This window comes from Typopeltis vanoorti, chromosome 22 (assembly GCF_054136105.1).
Source record: "Typopeltis vanoorti isolate ZY-2024b chromosome 22, IOZ_Tvanoo_1.0, whole genome shotgun sequence".
In the NCBI taxonomy this organism is placed as follows: domain Eukaryota; kingdom Metazoa; phylum Arthropoda; class Arachnida; order Uropygi; family Thelyphonidae; genus Typopeltis; species Typopeltis vanoorti.
Window position 1 is genome coordinate 48,562,389 of NC_143570.1, and position 21,862 is coordinate 48,584,250.

Consider the following 21,862-nt stretch of genomic DNA (forward strand, 5'->3'; position numbering starts at 1 on the left):
TAAAAATATATATGATGGGTTATAATTAACTCAATGTATCCAGAAAGTGGGAAGATTATAGCGACACGTTCCCGTTATTCAATTCTGACAATAACTTGGACAAACTGGTCTGGCTTCGTGACATATAAGTTACAGCGCTGGCTGGCCTCTTATCTAGTTATCCCTTGAAATATGAACATGCACGTTAGGTAACGCATTATAAAGCCCATGCGAGCTAGAGAAACAGACCTCGATTGCTCAGTTAGCGTTCAATATCTCGCATTTCGTATTATGAAATTTAAATTGTTGCATTCGTATAACACCAGCAGGTTGTTTGCGTATCTTATAAAGGCGACTGAAATACGCTCGTGACATTTAAAAGTCGAGGCACTTTTGGGAAATAAAATTGCCACTACCACATTAAGGAAGGACGCTCCGAGAATTATGGGATATTCGAACGCCTTTTATTGAGTCTCTAAAGTCGGAAGAGTTCATTAGCGTCTCTACTACCAAGCCTGAATTTGTTTTATAGGAGGCAACAGATTTTAATTCAGCAGTACAAAGATTCCCTAGTTTCCAGTTTATTATGGAATAATTCATGGACCCGGATGGACTCGAAAATGTTCCATATTTGGTCTTTAGACCAGGGTTTACTGATTAGGTATAGAATTTAAACTACAAAATATATATAAAATGAATAAAAATAATTATAAAAAATACTCAATCCGACCATGGTGCTAATGTAAGCAATTTACCCATCATTTAGTATGATTATAATAAACAGTATTTCATGTGATAATTAAGGTATGAGTTATTGTGTAAGTTTAAGAATCCGTGATTTGTGTTCGTAAGGTGAAAAGTGGGATTGTTGGACATCTTTACTCCTAGGTGCCAATTTCGGGACACTAGGTTAATTAGAATTCTTGAAAGGAAAAGGAATTATCAAGCTTAATGCTTTCCCAAGTGTAAATAATATACTCAGAGTATTCTTCTGTTAGATTATTAATAGCATTATGTACTAGAATGTGGTTAAAATATTCTTTGAAATGTGGAAAGTATACAAACGTGAATAATTTTGTCTCCTTTGATATTTCCTGTCCACCCATGAATCTGGGAAAACGTCGGTCAAACAAGGAAGATTTGGCGGAGTTATCTGTGATACACAGTCAACAGTGTGGTTTCTGGCGCTATCTACCTGAATAATATGGGATATGATCCTAATGATTTTTACTTTATCTTTGAAAAAAAAACTTGCATCATACTCAGGGCGCCTGTGTGCAAAACTTTACCTGGCGCCCCCCCCACTGCAATAAAAAAATCTTTTTAAAAAAACGTTTTTTTTTTTAAGTATTTCCTTCTCTTTGGCGCCTTTACTATCCTGGCGCCTATGTGCGTCACACACATTGCACATATGGCCTGCGCGCCCATGATCATACTCAAGCGACCTGCAGCCGATTTTCTAACAGGAAGCTAAATTTCCATGAATCATATAGGAGGATCAAACAGCGACCTTTACGTGAAACTTTTAACGATTAAAAGGAAAAAAAAAAGTGTGTATCTCCTGAAAGAGTATCAATCACTCGGTTCTTCCTTCCAGTCGCCAAGCAGTTTGAGGTAGTTCACCTCTGTGGAAGTCGAAGCCGACACACAAGCTTGCGTAACACAGTCCAGCGTTTCGGTGTTGTTTCCATGCACGTGCGAGTGGATTCGTAGTAAGAGAAATTAAATAAGCCCGGTGCTGCCCGGGGAGAAAGTGAATGAAATAAATAAATAAAAAAAATAAAAAAAAAGACAAAACATTCACGTCTTTGATACTTACGGCAAAAGGTGAAAGTTTCCGTGAAGGTGCTTTTGCATGTTCCGCTCTTTCTATCATGTGCGGAAATACTTCCGGGAAACGAACTTTTAATTAAAGCCATTTTTTAATTCTTTTTTGACTGTTCTTTTAAAACTATCTGAAGTGGAAACGAAACACCTTGAACTCCCGTCAGCTATGGGGCAGGGAGGAGAAAAAAGGTTGGAGGCTGAGTAATGTTACATGGGATGGAGGTAACATGTTACTTCCAATTACTTGAAATGGATGGAGCTATTTGTCTGAGTAAAGCCTCGACAGAACACGTCATTTGTTTTATCTTCAAAGGATTCTAAACAAAAAAAATTATGTTAAAAAAAATCCCTTAAAAGTTTTCTCCAATTTCTTTTTTTGGATGTTAAAGTTTTCCCAAAGAAATGAAACCATTGCGCAATTTGATTTAACAAACTCCAGCATTTTATTTAATTTGTTGACATGCAGTTAAATACACTAATTGATATACACTGGAATTTATGCTAGATAATATCATACAGAACATTAAATTAATATTTATACAATATAAAATTAAAATTCAACAAATTTTTAATTTTAATCCCGTCTTTCCTTACGTTTACGTCATCACCCACACAATGCAGGCTTTCGAAACCAGATGGAATAGGGTGGTTAGTCCTTATTCTAAATCTGTATATCACGTGTGCGTTTTTTTTTTTGTAGCCTAAAAATAGTTAAGCGAATTATATATCATACTCGCTACCATAATACGAAAGAAACGTTTACCCGTACTTTTTAATTATATATGAGTCTTTATTTTTTTTTTTCAACTTTCAAAACATATTCTGACTGCTTCGCCATTTACTTCGAACAACCTAGTCCACCAATCCTGCTGCCAACCTCTTTATAACTAGTCTTTGAATAGGAAAGCTGTTAACATTATAGTCCCAGAACCAAATGGGAAGCGATGAGAGAAATACTTCGATTATAATATTGCATTTCATTGTGTGGCCTGTTGGTGCAAATCGATATACTGTTAACGGGCTCAGAGAAAACAGATTCTGCAATGAATAATTGATTTTAGCTAGTTAATTGAAAACAAACGAGAGAACACTAACAAAATGATTCGGATAGATAATAATTCAGCGAGGTTTGCGACAAATATAAAGAGTTCAGAGATTGTAATGTAGTTAATTGCAATTTTAGTTTCTCAGATTACTAAGGTTTGGTCACAACGCGTTCGCTTTGCTGATTTGCAGTAGAAAAGAATGAGAATTTAATCAATGCCTCCAGTCATTTGTTGTTTACTAATGGCAGCTGCTATCTCGAGATTCAAATTTGGAATTAATGACGGAAATATATCTTTATTTTGAATGGCGTTGGCAGATGGAGGAAGGAACAAAAGTATTCCTAGTGCTTGAAGAACAGTGTAATCTGCATTCAGAGATATGACTTTGAAATGACTCTAATATTTGTTTAATGAATCAGATGATTTTATTTCTGGTGAATAGTTGGGACGCTTAAGACACTGCAGTGAGCGCGTCAAATAGTTTTTATTCGTTTACTTATTTACAACACCATATGAATTAAGTTTCATTTCCCTGAGATTTCGTAAACGTATCTTTAGCTTTACTATCTATTTTCTTAAATTTATTTTTTTAATAATGGTAATCCAACTGACATAAGCACGTGCCTGGAGTTCATGTAACGTTAAAAAAAATGGAGCTCGAGTCTCTATCAGGAATTACACGTTGACTGAGGTTTTTTTTTCGGGTCATTTCTCCAATTATAAGGCCTTACTTGTGAGACATAAATTCAATGTCGAGGAATAAATTCAGTTAAACCTTACGTTGTATGTACTAGTTGTATCACTTTCCCCTTCGTCTCCATTCATCCGTGGAACTTTATCATTTTTCTCGCGTTTCTATAAATATGTTCCGTTCTTACCTGTGCGCACTGTGTTACACAAATGAAATTTCATTTAAGAAACTGATAAATTTTCAGGTTAATGCGATGTGGGAAAGCAAGTTGAAGATAAATTCGTTTGTGACTAAACGATTTACAAGCAAAACTTACTGGGAAATGAGCAAGGATATGAACTTCGCAATTTTTTATTATTTTTTTCGTGTAGTTTAACCAATAGTAGATTTTAGCAGAATTGCGTTCGGTAATACCTTTTTGTTTAGATTAACTACCCAGTACTATTGGTGAGCAATAAAGTATATTTGAGTTCTTGCCTTCCTAGAATTCTGATGAGCTTCGTAACATATTATTTAAAATGACATTATTCTTAATAAAAAAAAAATAGTATTTTCATTGTAATATGCTAGTTATGTCTTGTAAAAATCACGCATAATGTTTTATTTATTATTATAATAATCAGCTAACGCCTTTTTATTGTATATAGGGAGTAGGCGAGGTCGTTTAGCCCCATCTAACTTTTGGAGACTGAGTAGGCAGTTCAATTTCCACTGATAATACCCAATTAGAGATAGCTGGTTCAAGGCTATCACTAATTAAGCGTATTTATTTATTTTATTTTATTTTATTTTTATTTACTGAAAAGGATTTCCACTGTTTCCATTGGATTCGTATTAATCTAGTGTGTAATTAAAAATCTGTTTGAAATTTATTACAGCAATGTGCACTACTGCATTATTATAAAATGTAGTATTCATTACTCTGGAAAAAAAAATATATATTGTAGTATATTATCTTATTCTTAATTACAATTTTCTTAATGTTTTAAGTTAAATTTTGATTTTTATTTATACGAGAATGCACAAACTTTTTTGAAAGAAACTGTTTCCTTAAGATATAGTTTTTTTTTTTTTTTTTGTTATAAAATCTACCAAAAGTAAAATCTAGAGGATATTGAACTTGGTACCAAATTGTAAAAAAAAAAACTAACTAAACAACTAACAGCTTTAGCTAATTATAGTTGTATGTGCACCGAGGTGAAGAAAAGGGCAGTTGTTTACCTCGTGCACATAGTCGATCGATTGTACAATATTGAATCCTTGATAGTGATTAAGAAGGTTTAATGGTTCGGTTTAGTTTATGGCAGATAAGGCCACGAATACGTTTGTTAATAAATTAAGTGTAATCAGGTCTGTTTTTCTGTTATGTGAAAAAAGTAGTTTTCCCGTAAAATATTAAAAAAGGATAAGAATAAATTGGTAAGTTAAATATACTAAAACAAAAGATGGAAATAATTGTATTCTTAAGACGTAGCTGGTTTGCCTGTTCTGAGGAACGAAAAATGCGAGTTTCCTGGACGAAACTTTCTACCTCCATATGAAACCGGCTAACTCACAATTTGATTCAAAATACTTGATAAAGATTCTCACTTTGTGGACAGAATTCGAACTTGATTCTTTCCAATCAAAGAGCTCTATACTAATTTGAGCTCTGAAGATTCGAAGTTTATTGAGTCGATAGGTAATCCAAAGGAATTTTACGACGCAACTGCTAACAGTACTTTGTCTGATAGTAGCCCATATTCGCTGAGAGAATAACTGAGTTATCAATCAATCAATCGAATTGACAGGTTGACAGAATAGTCTCCATCTGTACAAGCAGCGCTGAAGTAGGTTATGTAATACGCAGTACTATCAAGCTACTAGACATTGAGTCCCTGAGATAGCCTGTCTGTCTGGTATGTTTACATTTTAAAGTAGTTACAAAATGTTTTGTGTCAAACAACTTCGACTCTTTAGGACTAAGCTGCCGTCTCTACTACCAACTGTCTTCGAGTAGACAAGGAATGCTCTTATTAAAAAGCCAGTGCACGCGCGCGGAATTTAGGTTATTTTTTTGTTTGCATTTGATGCTCTCTGCATGGAGCTGCAAAGAGAATGAGTCTTTCTAACGTGTACGTAATATATAGAATACAGGACCATGAAGTGGCACGCAGCTCCGTTACCCAGACACCTACACAATAAAGATTAGAATCATAACAAAAAATTTACCTGGTCCCGTACTTGGATACAAATTAAGGATGAACCTGATAGAACTATTTTTTTTTCTTGAAAAGCAGTCTCTCCAAACTGCCACTCGAATAATACATGAGAATTCTAGCGCGAAAGAATTTTGAGAAGCCGACATTGATTATTTTAATTATTGATGGCCTTCTTATTATGCAAGCGAATTAATTTTAATATTCTGTACTGGAGTCAAATAATGCTTTCGTTGTCAAAACAGATTCTCATGTATAATAGCAAGAAAGAATTGACTATATATATATATATATATATATATATATATATATATATTCCCTTGCTGCACATATTTTCATCTAAGGCAATGATATTTATAAGAGACCTGCATTGTATACCTAGAAAATTCCATTTTAAGGCTGTTGACACACACAGATAGGTCGACTGTATAATCATACTGTGGGAAGAGTGGTTCCAAATAATGTTCACGCCTGAAGTAAGTCAAAAAAATATCATCCTTAAAACTACAGTACTGAAACTGTTTCTTTGCTTTTAGCACATCCTATGTTTCGATGTTTAAAGCGATTTATTTCTGTTTTGCAACCTCTCTCCTCGTTGCTTTGAATATGAGTACATAGTAGCTATTTTAATTAATTGCGCACAATGATGGATGTGGTATATTTTACTGGACGTTGCATTATCAACTGTCTCTAATCATAAAAGGGTTTATTTATTGAAAGATAAACACATATAACAGATTAATTCAAAGGAATGAGTAGAAGATCGAAGGGCTTGAGAAGCACATCGTTCTACGCCATCCCAGTTGTGCATTATCTTATCTGCTTCGTGCGATGTGCTACGCAGTAGTGCTCAGATTGGCTGGCTGAAAATCAAAATGTATCTTTAACATAATTACAAATCCTTTTTTCTTTCCTTCAAAGAAATCTTATTCCAAGTTTATAAAAGGAATCCAGCGTTTATGTAAACACCATTAATAGTTTATCTTTAAAATCGCATTCAACAACTGTCTGTGATTTGGAAACGGCCAGAAATCTCCGTCCTTTAGAATTCCACCTTCACCTCTCAATTTGGGAAACAAGGGCAATCACATGGACTAAGATTATCGGGAGAAATGCTGCCAATAGCAGAAAACGATGTGTTTTCCGCTGTGAGCAGCAAAGATCATTAATAAACGTTTTGTTTAATTCTTCGTTTGGTGCGCGATGAAGCTAGTTATAATATAAATTAAAATTTCAAAATAAGTTACACGTAAAACACTGAATTATAATGAATGTTTTAATCTAATACAGGTATTTTTTCTGGCCTTCTAACATTTTGAACCCACCAATAACTGAATATCTAAACAACCTTTTTCACTTAGATCGATATGCAATAAAAAGCATACTCAGACGTATATTCTTGAGAAAATTTGAGAGCATTGCAGTTGTTTGTGTTTTGATTTCTCTATTCCTACAAAATAATTTCATCAACAGCTATTATATTGTATAAATATGTGTCGTAGATCAAAATTATACCTGACATAGCGAAATAATGACAAGTATTATGGTATTTGAATAAGACATTTTTTTTTTATTCCAAATTTGTCAACAGTTATGAGGGATAAGTGAGCGATTCGGGTCGTTTATTCTCTCGGGCACACCGATTGCTCAACAATTAAGGAGTTTATTAGTTTGATTTATTGTCTGAAAGTAACTTAAGTACTAGATACTAACAGAATGGTTACTTTCACCTCCCCACGTTCTGAAATAAATTCATTTATCTCCGTAGATTCTTATGTTGGAGTAAAGGTGCTTACCTAATATCTAAGTGACTACATTTAAACTCAGGGTGGAGAGAAGAAAAAAATTAAGCTAAGGATTATGGTTTAAGTGATGAACCATGTACGATATTCTCTTGAGGACCATTTATCTTTTTTGCATGAGTTACTGATTCTCCTTCAATTCTGTTTACTTATATTAAGTGAATATCTACGTTAAGTATGATTGTATGTCCTCCGGCTAACAAGAATAGTAAATGATTTTTTTTGCCACAAGAAGATAGTTTCTGATCGCCAAACAAATACCCTTCAACACATCACGGTTTAACGTTTGAGGTTTACAGACTTGTCAACTTCCAGGCAGATAAAAGCGCATTTCTTATTAAAAAAAAGAAAATGCTAAAAGCTTAAATCTCATTTTAAGGAAATAGATAACAGAATCACTCCTTTTTAATCGGACAATCCTCCGAACTGCTTGCAAATTTCCGCGCGCGAACTTACAAATAAGAGGAACAAAAAAGAAAGGAAAAAATCAGATTGAATTTTAAACTCCTCGACTTGGACATATTGATTTATGAGCATACTGTTCATGGTCGATAAAGAATTGAAATAAAAACTCTTTGCTCTCACTATTTCAAAAATAATTTTAAAAAGCAGTTATAAATTACATCAACATAACCCTAAAAGATAAGTTTTTGCAATCCCTAAGGATCAATTTCATAAAATGCTGAGGTGAGGTCTCTTAATTAAAGTAACTCGTAAGCGATGAGCGTGGGTATTTTGCTACCACTCTCTGTCAAGGGAATATTTGTGTGTTGGAAATTTACATGTTTGATGTAATAATACTTTCTTGTCATTAATCAGAACAGTTTAATACAAGTTATAATTTAGTAGCACTTTGCTTTGTATGTGAAACGCAGCATGATAATTAATATTCGATTTAACCATCTAATAATTTAAATCGAGTATTTTCACATTGAATTTTATCGTCTTGTGTGTTTCCACTTCACACAGAAAGAGTCTGTGGAAGTTTTATTCTTCTGAGTTTGGTTTATCTTGTATTCTCTTTACCTCTTCGGGATTCTATATATTTGCTATAAAGTATAGGATGTTTCAAATAAAGTGTCCCTATTCAGAGCAATCTGTGGAGAGAACTCACAGACGAAATAGCCTCAAAGTTGGTCGAAACCCTAACCAGATCATGGAGATATTTTACCAATAAAAATTCTTCAAAAAAAAATTATGCCTATGTATAATATATATGGATAGGCGTAATAATTATTGAACGTGAAGTTCAATAATTATTACGCCGACATTTCACAGAGGATTGAGTGATCAGTTGATCACTCAATCCTCTGTGAAATGGCCACTCGACCTTAATTCTTGCGAGTTTTTCCTTTGGGATTACCTCCAGGGCATGTCGTTTTGTGGCAAAGTTCTTCACTTAGCAGATTTAAAAGACGATCATTTCGCATCATGTGCGAAACCTTTCGACAGATCAATTGGGTCACGCTGCATACAATGTTCTATGGCTGTATCAGCTACAGGTGCTGCACACAGGCCAGCACACTGAAGGCCACAACTATTGATCATCCGAATCTCCTTACCAGCTCCTTGGAGCATATCAGTCCCATCTGACGTCTTTTAAATCATATTTTATGAAATGAGCGAAATAAACATCAGCAATAGCTTCATTTTGTCACTGCTTCCGAATCATTTCACAATCACATACCATCCGTTTCACTAATATGAATGAAATACCTGAAAGTTTTAAAATTTCTTTACTGCATTAAATGGATAAAAACTGCGTTTAGTGCCTATGTTACTTTTAGAATTAAATGTGAAAACAATTTTATGGTGCTATTTAATAGCTGATCTGTGCTGTAATTAAACAATTGAACACGTAACTGATGTGAAAAAGTTAGTTTCATTTGGGCATGCGCACAATGTAGATTTTACTTTGTTGCGGAACAAGAACTATTTTCCTATTTTAAGTATGCAACAATTTGAAAGCGTTACTGCAAATATTGTTCCTATTTGGAATTCAAACTTGTCCATCATCCTTCCCTAGAAATCCTTAGTGTGTTTTTGTATGAACTATAAAGAACACAACTCCGTCTGTTCCAGATAATTAACTAGAAATGCAGACAATGGAGATGAAAAATAAATAAAACAGTAAGTTATGTTGCCAAGTCACCCTCGCAAGAATCTGAAACTTCGGTAAAGTATCAACGCTATAAAATACGGTCCTAGTTGTTTAATTATGTCTAAACAGGTCAGGCGACTGACTGGTTTTAGACGTTTGCTGAGTAATCCAAAATTACCTTAACATCTGCAATTTGAAACACTTTATTCTTAACAATCTCCTACACTCTTCTTTTCTTCTCAGTGTATTTATTTAAAAGTTATAATTATTCCTTATTTATATTTCAGCACTTTAAATACAATGAGAATAGAACATGAGTCAAGTTAAGAAAAAATAATAGTCCACATTTCCAAATTTCAACCGGAGTAGATTTCAACAAACTACTCTGGTGGATGGCAAACATTGTTAGTTTCAGTGACGTTAAAAATGTATTTTTAAGATGGATTTCATTTTATCGCATACTAAAAATAGTAATAGCAAAGTCAGGATATCAATTTCCCAAATATTTCTAACGTTTGGAACTGAATAATTCTCTCATGCTACAACATCAGAAAGTTCGTTCGAACCATGTAAATAACTTAAGACATCAGGAATCCATCATAACTTATCAAACTTTAATAATTTTTCCCACTCCTATATTTCAAACGCAACTGGAGTTTCCGTAACTTAAACCCTCCCCCTTTCGTATTCTATCTTTTATCAGTGAATAAATTTTGTGAGCTGCAGGAGTATCGATATTTAGTTTCTGGCATTCCCCCATCAACAAAATTTAGGTTGTTACCAGCTGCTGGACTTCGGTCCTCATATATTTAATCCCATAGTCCTGAGAAGTGAGCACTGGCTATTCTGAGTGGGATAGTTGATCATACGTTGTTATTCAATGTCAATATATCTTGCATTTTACTTAACAAAGGACAACAAAGTTTGGATCTTTGACACCGGTAGACCATTATATTAGAACATATTACTTCGTGCTAATTTTTTCATGATCAGTAGCAATGCACAGTGGTTATTGAAGACCTCGGATATGACACTAATACTCTTAATTGATCTATTTTCTTTAGTGTGTGTTTTACTTCCGACAAACCAGAATTTATGTTTATATCGGTAAAAAATCCTACGACATCATCCCGAAAAGGTCGATGCAAAACGTTTAATGCAATTAAAGCATTGACTTCAATTACTTCTACTGCTCATTGTTTATTAGATTGTTTTTTCGCTTCTGATATTTTTTCTTGCCATAATTCTAATCTTTAATGACAATTAAAAATTAGAATTATGCACGAAATGTTTGTTTGTTTTTTTACCTGTTTTCTTATTATCATATGAGATTATTACACAAGAATTTAGTAATCATTAAAAATAATTTCTTTCCAAACACTACGAAAATCATATAGAAAATGCCGTTTATTGGGCTCCAAAATATGCCGAAGTTTTAAGAACCAAGAGATTACTTGGATCCTCTTCGGTAGTATGAAACAAATTCTAAAGCCACCTTTATAGTCTCCTGATCGGGGAAGAGTATTCATGATCATGCTGCGCTGAAAATTGGAATTGACTGACAAACGCTGAAACATCTTTAAATTGGTATAGAGGATTGTCAATAAGAGTGTACAGATATCGAGATCTTATAATTTAAAAGGGATGTCTCTGTCTAGCGCATTGTTTCTCGTGTTTTGTACAATTTAGATGAATTTGAATCTCTACACTCAACGTCGTACCGAGATGACTTGTTTTTATGAAATTCTGCGGAAATAGATTTTTACTACCAAAGAATTAGCAGAATATCAACCAACAGCAAGAAGTTTACTTAATATAGCTAAGGAAGTAAACTTGTGCCTAAAGATGGTCAGTGCTCCCGTAAAAGTCAATCTCCCAAAAGACGTGGGAGAATAGTCGAAACTATTTGCATTTCGATATCCTGTTCATTCCTGGTAGCACTGTCTTTTTGCTCACAGGATTGTATTGTACCTTCCCATCCACACAACCATTTGTGGAATCGAAATAAAATTTTAAAATAATGTGTTGTAGTTCTTGATTATAAAAGAAGTATTAAATTACAAACCATTAGGGCAAAGAAAACCAGGACAACTTCTAAAAAGATTCAACGATGATTTATAGGGCCTTCACAGGCCACTCCAGTCCTAAATCCTTGAAAAGCGTGATGACAATGATATGCTTTCATATTTGTTATAAATATGAAAAGGTATACTGGAGTTGCTACTTCCATTTATCTTCCCTTGCTGGCCATAATAAATATATTTAAAGGGAATTTTATGCCTTAATTATATACCGTACTGTAAGCAATACCTCTAAATCTAGTACGTCACTCCTTTTTAGCAGCAGGCAGTTCTGTTTATAATATTTTTCCCTTCCAAAGTAAATAATCTTAGACTGGTTCATCCCCTTTATCCAGAAAAAAAATAAAATAAAATAAATCCTCCAGCGTCATTTACATTCTCGGAATCATAACACTAACTCCTTAACGAGAAATTTTTGTTACATTTTAGAGGATTAAGACTGTTTGATGTAAATAAATGATGCTAAATATTGCTCACTTTAAATTAGGACATCAGTCTAATTTAAATATTGTTTATATTTATTTTATATTAATATTTAAAGGACTATGAAATGCGATTCCATTATTTTTCTTGTATAGTGATATTAACTAAGTAGTTTAATTTCTCAGAGTATATAATTAGTACTGGAAGGAACTGGATTCGAAACCAGTCTGCAATGCGAGAAAGCTTCAACTGAATGAGGGAGCAAGGCTGGTCTAACATATAGAGGGGGAGGGTGGAAGGGGTACTTCCTAAAACTTCGGATTTTCAGTCAGCTAACAGACCCTCAATAGGCCGAATTCCCTAGCCATTATTCCAAATAATGCAACCATATTACATATGTTGGATGGTGTATTATTAACAATCAGATTTTTTACTTTTTGTCTACTTTCATTTCTTAATATTTAACATTTAATTTAATACGATTAAATTAAACTTTAATTTAATATATTTTAATTAAAATTATTCCTGCATTCAGATAAATTAACAGAAATATTTTCAGCAGTCAGTAGTTAAAATTAATGGCCATGATGAGCAGTAAAATAGTTGATAAACAATGTGTTAAACTACGCATTTCCTTTAAAATTTCTACCATTATATTATAAATACAATTATGCGAATTACATGTTTAGCGGGACATCTTTTAAATGTTTTGCTGAAAGACAGTGATTTCGCGAATATTTGAACTATAAGCCGCCAGCAAATTTAGAACTTGATGGGGGTCACTGGGGTCATCTAAAAATATCTGAAGCAGCATCTTTCGAGTAAATTAACAATGCATTGAAGATAGAAATGAGAATTGTAACCTTTTGCTCGAACTACTCATCAGAATTACTGCAGAGGATGCTGCGACCCCTTAGGGTTGTTTCAACTCGTTGAAGCGATATGAAGAGTTTCACCGACTTCGGAGATTACATTTTATTCGCACTCTTAACAGCGTCTTATTATAGATTCGAAAATGTCATTAGTTGCTAATTTCTTACTTTCCCTATTCCTCTTTCCCTGCATAGCTATTATTATAACAGATAAAGCAGTCATCTCGCTTTGAGAAGTGTGGTCAAAGTTGAGTAAATATTATTAAGGATCATGGACTCAAGTAAGCAGTTGCGCACAATTTCTAATTACAGTAACATTCCTCTTATTTTCTGCTACGCAAAGGATACGGAATTCTAGGAGGAAGGGATTATATTCAAAGAATTCATATTTTAAACAGGGATAGCCAATAACCTCTCTGGAAAGATCGAAATTGTTACATTTTAATCAATTTTTCACTGTATTTTTTTTCACTGTATGTTTCGTATTAGATTATCCAAATTTGTAATAAATCAAATTATTTACATCAATTAATGAAATGAATTAATATATGCAAATTAACTTATTTTATATTTTATACATGAATTTCCGTTATTAATAGTAAGAAAGCGTGTGTTCTTGCTGTTTCTGTCCAGGTTACATACGTTGGATCTTTCCCAAAACTTAATTAAATGTAAATAAAAGTCGACATAAGTTTATGTTAAAAATACCAAGCAATTTTAAACGTGGTTTTACTCCATTTCCCAAGTAAGCAAACAGACAATAAGTCAAGTTTGCGCCTGCAAATGATGCAAGTCTAGCTGATCCTACAGGTAGTGCAAGACCAAGGCAACTCGTGGTAAAGGTGGCATAAGCTCTGATCACTAATCTTAATATTTACCCTTAATGCCAAAACACATCACCGAGAAGGGGATGCATGATGTTTTGTATTAAAGGCAAGGGGCCACTACCCAGACCGGTTTCGACCTTTATTGAAGCCTCATCAGTGGGAGCTAGGCTAGAAATACCAAGATTTAGTAATACAGAGCTTAAGTATTTTACCAGAACAAGTTGCCATAAGGTATTTTAACCTTATTAAATAAAAATCTCTGGAGGAGATATAAATGTAGAAAGTATTTTACCTTGGGTATACTAAATGTTAAAAATACCAAGCAATTTTAAACCTGGTTTTATTCCATTCTGTAGGATCGGCTAGACGTGCATCATTTGCAGGCGCAAACTTGACTTATTGTCTGTTTGCTTACTTGGCAAATGGAGTAAAACCAGGTTTAAAATTGCTGGTATTTTTAACATATATATATATTATTTGGTATGTTTTCAAACGTGTTCAGAAAGTTCCACAGTCCTACCTTATCAATCAGAGCTGGAGCCGGGAAAAAATGGGGTTGGAGAGTTTGCAAACTGAAATCTTAAACCATCATCTTGACAAAATTATGAAATACAACATTTAAAACTTTTTAAAACTTTCATTCGGGTTAGAAGATTAAAAGTGATAGTTACAAAGGAAACGAGGAAATTAGCTGAAAGTGAAGTTAATACTGGATTACTGAATTTTTATTTTATTTTTATTTTATATGCAAGTCAATTCTTATTAATAAAATGATGTTGAAATAATTCTAGTTGATTCCCATATTTGTTACGAACTCCTCCTTGAAAAGTTGAAGTTTTATTTGCAACAGTTTCTCTATTTTGTTCATTCTGCGAGAAAGTTAGATATAACGGCCTTAGACAGAATGAGCTTTGCAGAGCTTACGTCTTTTCTCAACGTCATTTGCATATTTATTGATGTGAGATGTCTCTTTTCAGAGTTTCCAATTCTTGCCGCTGCTTTTCTGGACATTCAAACGTATCATTTAATCCTATAAGGTAGAAACCTTTAAGGCTTCGTCGTATATCTAATATATTGCTTTATCATGGAAATAACATCTTGGCTGGCGTTCGCGCCAAGATGTTATTTCCATGATAAAGATGTTATTTCCTTTGGCTATTCATCTGTTTTAAAAGTCTATCGGCCATCATTTCAGTTTTATACTTAGAATCAACAGGAAATCACAATATTTTCTTTAATATAAGCAGATAAAAGATCGGAAATAAGCTGTATTGTATTCAATAAACGGATCACAAATCGCAATTTCTAAATATCTGTTAGAATTGTTATCAAATAACTTCTGTTATTTATGCTTCAGTAGCAGTTGAATTCTGTATATTTTAACACTAACGGTAAGTCGTCGTATTTTAGCAACTCATTTCAAATAGTCAATTGTGTGAGATTTACTTAAAATAATCAAGGTAGTTTATTACAAAAAGAGAAATCGTATGTATATTGCTGCAAAGCTGCTAGTTTATCTTATTAAAATTAGAAAGACAGATCAACACTGTTTATTTTAGACGAAATGTTTTTATAAACTCTTTGAAATATCAGCTTTTTGATATGACAGTATCGGTACTCTATCTTTTGCAATGGTATATCAAGATAATAGTCAGGATCGTGTGTGCGTAGTACAGTAAAACGGAGGGTTATTCATCAAGAGCATTCATTTAGACTAAATTTTGGAGTAGGTAACTAAGTGAATTTACCTTTTTACATTAATCAGATACTTCGTTCCCTTCCCCCGCATCTAGGTGCAAGACTGAAGCCAAATCAAGGAAGGTAGTACAGTTTTTGTGTGTGTGTGTGTGTTTAATACACAAAAGCATTTTCATATATATTAGATATGAGCCTCTCCAATGATATTAACCATCATATCACAACTCCACAGATCACTGTTCGCACAGTTAGTCGAAGGAGGGAGCTGTTATGATAGTAACTCAGGAGTTACTATTTAGCCTTAAATAATATAACCCAACATGGAAATTCCTATCGAACACGCATTCTTGTTTATCTGTTTCTCCAGTAATTTCATTTAATTTCCAGTTTGCTGAAAAAATTAAGAATATTAAATATATGGAATGCGAAGTTTAACGTTGTTTGAATTAACATAATGATTTGTAAGTAACTAAGTAGAATCCACACAAATTTCGCTCTTTTTGCTAACATAAAAAAAAAGCGTAAGGTTTATTTCGAGGGATGAAGGCCTAATTATACCTGACTGATTGTAGTATCTTCGATTTGTGTACGTCTTTACAGATCTTAGCCTTATTTATGAACTGATTGTAAGCAGGAACAGTGGGTTTACGGTTAATATAAAAAAAATAAGGATATTTAAACGATTCAGCATTTCACCATCATTAAGAAAGAAACAATCTCGATTACAATCGAGCTATCGCATTTTTCTGCTACTTTCTGTTAATGTATGCTTGTTAACGTGTCGCTCCACCCTAGCTTTCCCCAAAACCAGTGTGTACAAAGTTTATTTCAGATGGGGAATTTGGTTACTATTTTTATCGCACCTTCATCCGTTGTCTTGCCAACCGTACGTACAAATCTGAAGAATTAATTTTGACTTGTTACCCCCGTTTATTTGACCTTTGTAAACAACCAACCAATCGAGGGTTTTCAATTAATCATAATGTTGAAGTTATATAGTTTGATTAATTCAAAACCCATCCCAACTCCATTATCAAACTTAAACTGACTTTAATAAATGATGTGCATCTATGTGCGCACGCGCAATGAAGATATCTCTTCTATTAAAATAAGTTATATCTTGTTATAAATGCAAGATAAAGGCTTTAGCATTGTCCGATTTCAAATTAAGAAATACGACCCAGAAGTATTTAAGCCAATGAACTGTTCTGTGACTAGTCTTACAGTTCCAACTACAGTAGTACTCTGGTTAAAAATAAGTAATAGGACATGAACGGTTATTGTTGATCCTACGAAACTGCTGAAAATTACAATTTTCCTATCTTTCGTCAAAAAAATTAATGAGCGGGACTTGCGTCATACATCTCCCACGTCCTCACCTTTCCGCTTTCATTTCTTATGTACAAAGGTTGGCACAAGCAAGTCCTTCATTTATTTGCACGTGAAAGAAATAAACCTTTACGCTATTAGATCCGCTAGTAACAGGAAATTGCTTTTCTAGGACAACAGCCATATCTTGAAGTATTCACTTTTGTATCCAATATGAGAATGATAGTATATATGGAAAAACTGATTGGCCATGCTAAAAAGTATGCAAATAACGTTAAAGGCTGATTAATTAATGAGACATTTTTCTTAACTGACATTTATTTAGATGTGGATTTGCTTTTCTTAGAATAATACAAATTTCTGTTGTTTTTAATCTCTGTTAGTAATGGCAGAGTGCTCCATGGACCGTGAGGTGGAAATATGTGCTTGCTTTTATATTTCCTCCGCATGGTATAACCATTCCACTTGAGATTGTAAATATGAGGATAATGTCATTGAATGACATCAGTTGTTTTAAAATCACTTGTAGTTTCCTTCTCCCTTCAGGAACCGGATTAGAACTAATTTGCCAACACACACTTCATAGAATATGGTTGTCATTCTTCCTCTACAGCCACTTTTCACAATTTGTCCAGGCTGTATAACTGTTTAGCTTTAAAGTGCAGAACCATCCTTCTTGGTCTAAAGCGAAAAGGTTTCGATCTTCAGGAAAACAAATTCCAGTTATTATTTGCATCGTTTCTTTCTAGAATGTAAAGTGTGGCTCATAAGTCATGAAGTTTAAAATGTGAATAACGTCATTAAGTTTTTCATTATATTTTTTGGGGTATTCTAAGGAACACTTGGAAAATTAATCTTGGGAACGTTCACAATCCAACAAAGAACCAAAATCAAGCGTTGCCATTTTAATGTCAGACATTTTGCGATCTGCAATTAATTGGTTCATCACGTTCTCCAGATTCCTATGGGATTATCCTGAAAGAAGAGGTATATGAGAACAAGCTGCAGCCAGAAACATTAACAGCTATCATGGAATATGCCGAAGAAAGGGCCCTACTTTGTAAAAGAATTTAAATGTTCTGTATTTCATTATAATAAAAAAAGAATAAAAATACTTAATAAATAAAAAGATGTTAAATGTTTAAACCCCTTCTTGACTTACGAAAAATATCTCGCACACTGTTTGAGATATTTCCTTGTACAGGGCGGCCCGTGCGAGGTCTCCAAGAGGAAATACCAAGTAGTATTGAAAGAGAACAGGAAAAAAAAAAAAAGAGCAAGCGGTGCACAACAAAGTCAAAAACCATAACTGCACCCAACATTGCTCGGACGTACAACTGGGAACTGTTAAAATGAGAGTAATTATTTTATTTTTAACAAAAAACATTTTCTGCATTCAATGTTAATGAATGAAAATGAATCAGTGGCCGGCAACTGGTTTGTTTATCACAATAAGTACATGAGATTGATTAAAATCTTGGAATTAAAATAAAAGGAAATGGCGTTTCAGAAGGTTGGAGTAAAAGATTGATTGTCTAAAATAGATATTTGCAGTGATCTTCAGTATTCAACACTGTTTTGATACCGTAGACATCTGAATAACAGACTATAGTTGTACCGAAGAAGAAAAACACTAAACATAGATGGCGAATTGTCAGCAAAACCTCGGGAGAAAGTTTTCTCAAGATAAATTTCACCGTAAAGCCTGTTTGCCACTGCCATTAAGCTTTCCTATCAGGAGAATCGCTAGAGTGGCCTTAAATAGAACAAATAAAACCCTCCAGTATTTTTTTCCCATTTATTATGGTATACACCTTCTCAATAGTTTTAACCTAATTTCAAGTGATTTTGTACTAACATAGAATTCTTTTATTCCGCGTTCGTCAGTTATTGTCAATATAAGATACTGCTGCATATCCATAAATGAAATCCGTGTAAGTTGCAACAGTAGTGCGAATTCAACTGCCGACAAGTCATACTCCGCGTTGTAATATGTTTAGCCACGCACTGCTCTTAAGAACATGCTATAATCGAGTACCATACATTCACAAGCTTTCGCAGTTGGAATTCACATATAAAAAGTACAATAAAAAAATATATATGTAATTAAAGTGAGATGGCGCTCTGATCGTCTTGACAAGATAATCAATATAAAAAAAAGCTTCCTTTAAGCATCAAAATTTGCTATTTGAATAATATACTTTGTTAATAAAATTAAAAAATAAATTCTCAAATTTATATTAAAATTCATATAATATAAAATTCTCAATTTTATATTATATGAATGTTTTATTTTATATCTCTATGATACTTCTCTTTATGACTGATAACTACAGCATTGTTATAGTAAATATTAATCGCAAATGTTTTAGCGCCCCGAGTTCAGAGCTTAAAATGAATCTCATTAATCTACTTGAGGTGACTTTTTTTTTTTTTTAACTCAAAGCAAACCGCTGCACTTCCTGACCATACCCTACACGGATCGTTGGGGCAGGGATGGGGTTTCAAAATTAACACCATCAGAGATAGAAAATTATACACGAGTATAATAGTACTATTAATCTTACACCTTGAAGTGTGATGCACCCCACTGACAGATGTACGACAAATTTCTATCGTTTATAGAAGCATAAATCAGGAAATCGTCCGCGCGGTTAGCCTAATGGCTGTGCGCTTCGCAGCCTTGGGACGGAGTGTCCTAGGGTTCGATTCCTGTCGACGACGTAAGGAGCTCAAGGGTCTTCCTCAGCCATAGCCAAGTTAGCCGGGCGTGGGCAGCAGGGATCCTCCCAGTTTATCTGGAATTTTTCTTCACAAAAGCAGGCAAACCGGCCCCTTGAACCCACACGGCTTACAGTCATGAATATCGCCCTTAGGGGATGCAGCAGAGGTGGCGGCGAACTGGCTGTATTGATAAATCAGTAACCCCTCATTAGGAGGAGACTCAACCCGTCCTAGGACGGACGAGAAGGATAGGATAGAAATCAGGAAATCATGATTGCCCTATTCTAATTGCTACATTGATGCAGCGTAAGTCGCGATGTATACTGTGAATAATTTCACTTTATGTTCTGTTCTTTATTTTATTTTTTGGCAATTCTAGAAACAATTTGTTCTCCAAGAATTTTAGGTAATAAAAGTTAGTCTTAATGTCTTTATAAAATGTGGATAGTTCCTTTCCTTTTAAAAAAACGGTGTATATAACTTTCAGGATTTTCTTTTTCATACCAGTAGTTTGTCTTAATGAGTTACTATCGATTCCTCAAGGACGAAAAAAGGGGAGAAAAAAAAGTATAAAAAAAGTGCCTTCTTCCCTTTTAACACAAAAAAAAAGTAATTCGAAGTTTTACGAGTTAAAGAACTACTCGGAAAGCCGTCTGTAATTTCTTGTTCGCGCCGAATTTTAAACTCGAGACAAATTTAAAGTGAACAGCGCAAAAAAGAAATAAGAGCATCTTAAATTGTCCGCATGGGCCAATGAAGTATACGAAGTCTTTTATTATACCTAATGTATATTAAGCGATAACAAAGCTCAAAGACGACGATATATATATATATATATATATTATTCTGAAATCATTAACATATCCTTACGTTAAAGGATTCGTGTGTGTCGTTTACCGTTGTGAGATGAATGAATATTAACTTTAATCACCAAAATTAATAGAAACTAAGATTTATTGAACGAAAACAGCAGAACTTTGCCCAGCTACTATTAAGCAAAGTTCAGCTATTTTGAAGGCTTTGTCATTCTTCAGTTATGAGTGGGCATACACTTCAGATTTCTCGATATCGGCCAGTGCCTGTTCAAACCATTATGTTCATGTTTTTTGTGGTTTCAATGTATTACTTGACAACTATCTTTTTCTGATCCAGGGTCAAAACAGATTTGCTTTATCAGGTTAATGGAAAGTTCAAATATCAACAAAATCTAAGAGTACTAATAGATTTTTTTGTTTTTATGTTGTGGCTCATAGCATATTCGTATTGTGGTTGGCCGTGTTTGCTTCTTTCCCTATTAAATCACAATTTTATTTATTTTTTACATAGTCTGGAAACTCTGCTTTAGAGACACCTCCAATTTTCATCCGGCTAAATGAAAATTTCCCGGTATGAGATGAAATGCAATAGGAGCATTATGTATTATTTTTAATCCCTGTGGTATCTTTCCCAAGTTGAGATGCAAGTTATACAAGTATGTCGAAGTCCATGACAGTTCGGCTGAACATTCATTTAACGTGTTGATATGTCATCTGTCCTCTTTGCCGAATTCTTATCCAGATTATGCTCTTTAACCTTATTCTTATGCATCACTATCTTCTCATCTGAAGTAGCATTTGTACTGTGCTACATAAAGCTGGTTAATATATCTTAGCAAAGTGAGCATTCGTTAATTGAATAATCCTCTCAGATTCTGACACAAAAGTCCCATCTTCATTGCTATTCTTCCACATTTGTTCTTTATTATTTTTTTTTTTTTCAAAATTTCTTGCTTGTGCTTTTATATATTCCATAACGCTTCTCTATGTGAGTTTCACGATGTTCCTTCCACATAATCTTATGAATTTCTTGCTTAATGAGGTTGACCACCCATTTCACTCTCATCCTAATAGGGTCTTCGAACTTTACCATTCAGATACCGCATCATTTAAGCACCTTTTCAAATATTTCCAATACAATTAAACCACAAATAGTGTTATTCTGAATTGTTCATAATTTCTTGTTTCGTAGTTAGCATATACTGTAATATGTCGTAATTGGTACATCCATATAAGTAGCTATTGTTCCAAAATAAATAAAACATAGGATAATTAGAATAAACGATTAGAGCGCATGTATACAAAGGATTAAAGCATCTGTTCAAATGTGTTTCCACTATCTATATACAAATTACAAAAATGACAATACTTTAATTAGCGTTTTCACTAAGAGAAAATTACTTTTCCAATTCGCAACCGATGTTTACTTATAATTTAGTAACGAGTCGA

The 21,862-nt window shown here is 33.7% G+C and overlaps 1 protein-coding gene across 1 annotated transcript in view; it reads left to right on the plus strand.

The window, feature by feature from the left end:
* Positions 1-21,862, plus strand: part of LOC150094405 (uncharacterized) — a 184,784-nt gene that overhangs the window by 12,029 nt on the left and 150,893 nt on the right. The gene's annotated exons all lie outside the window — the stretch shown is intronic.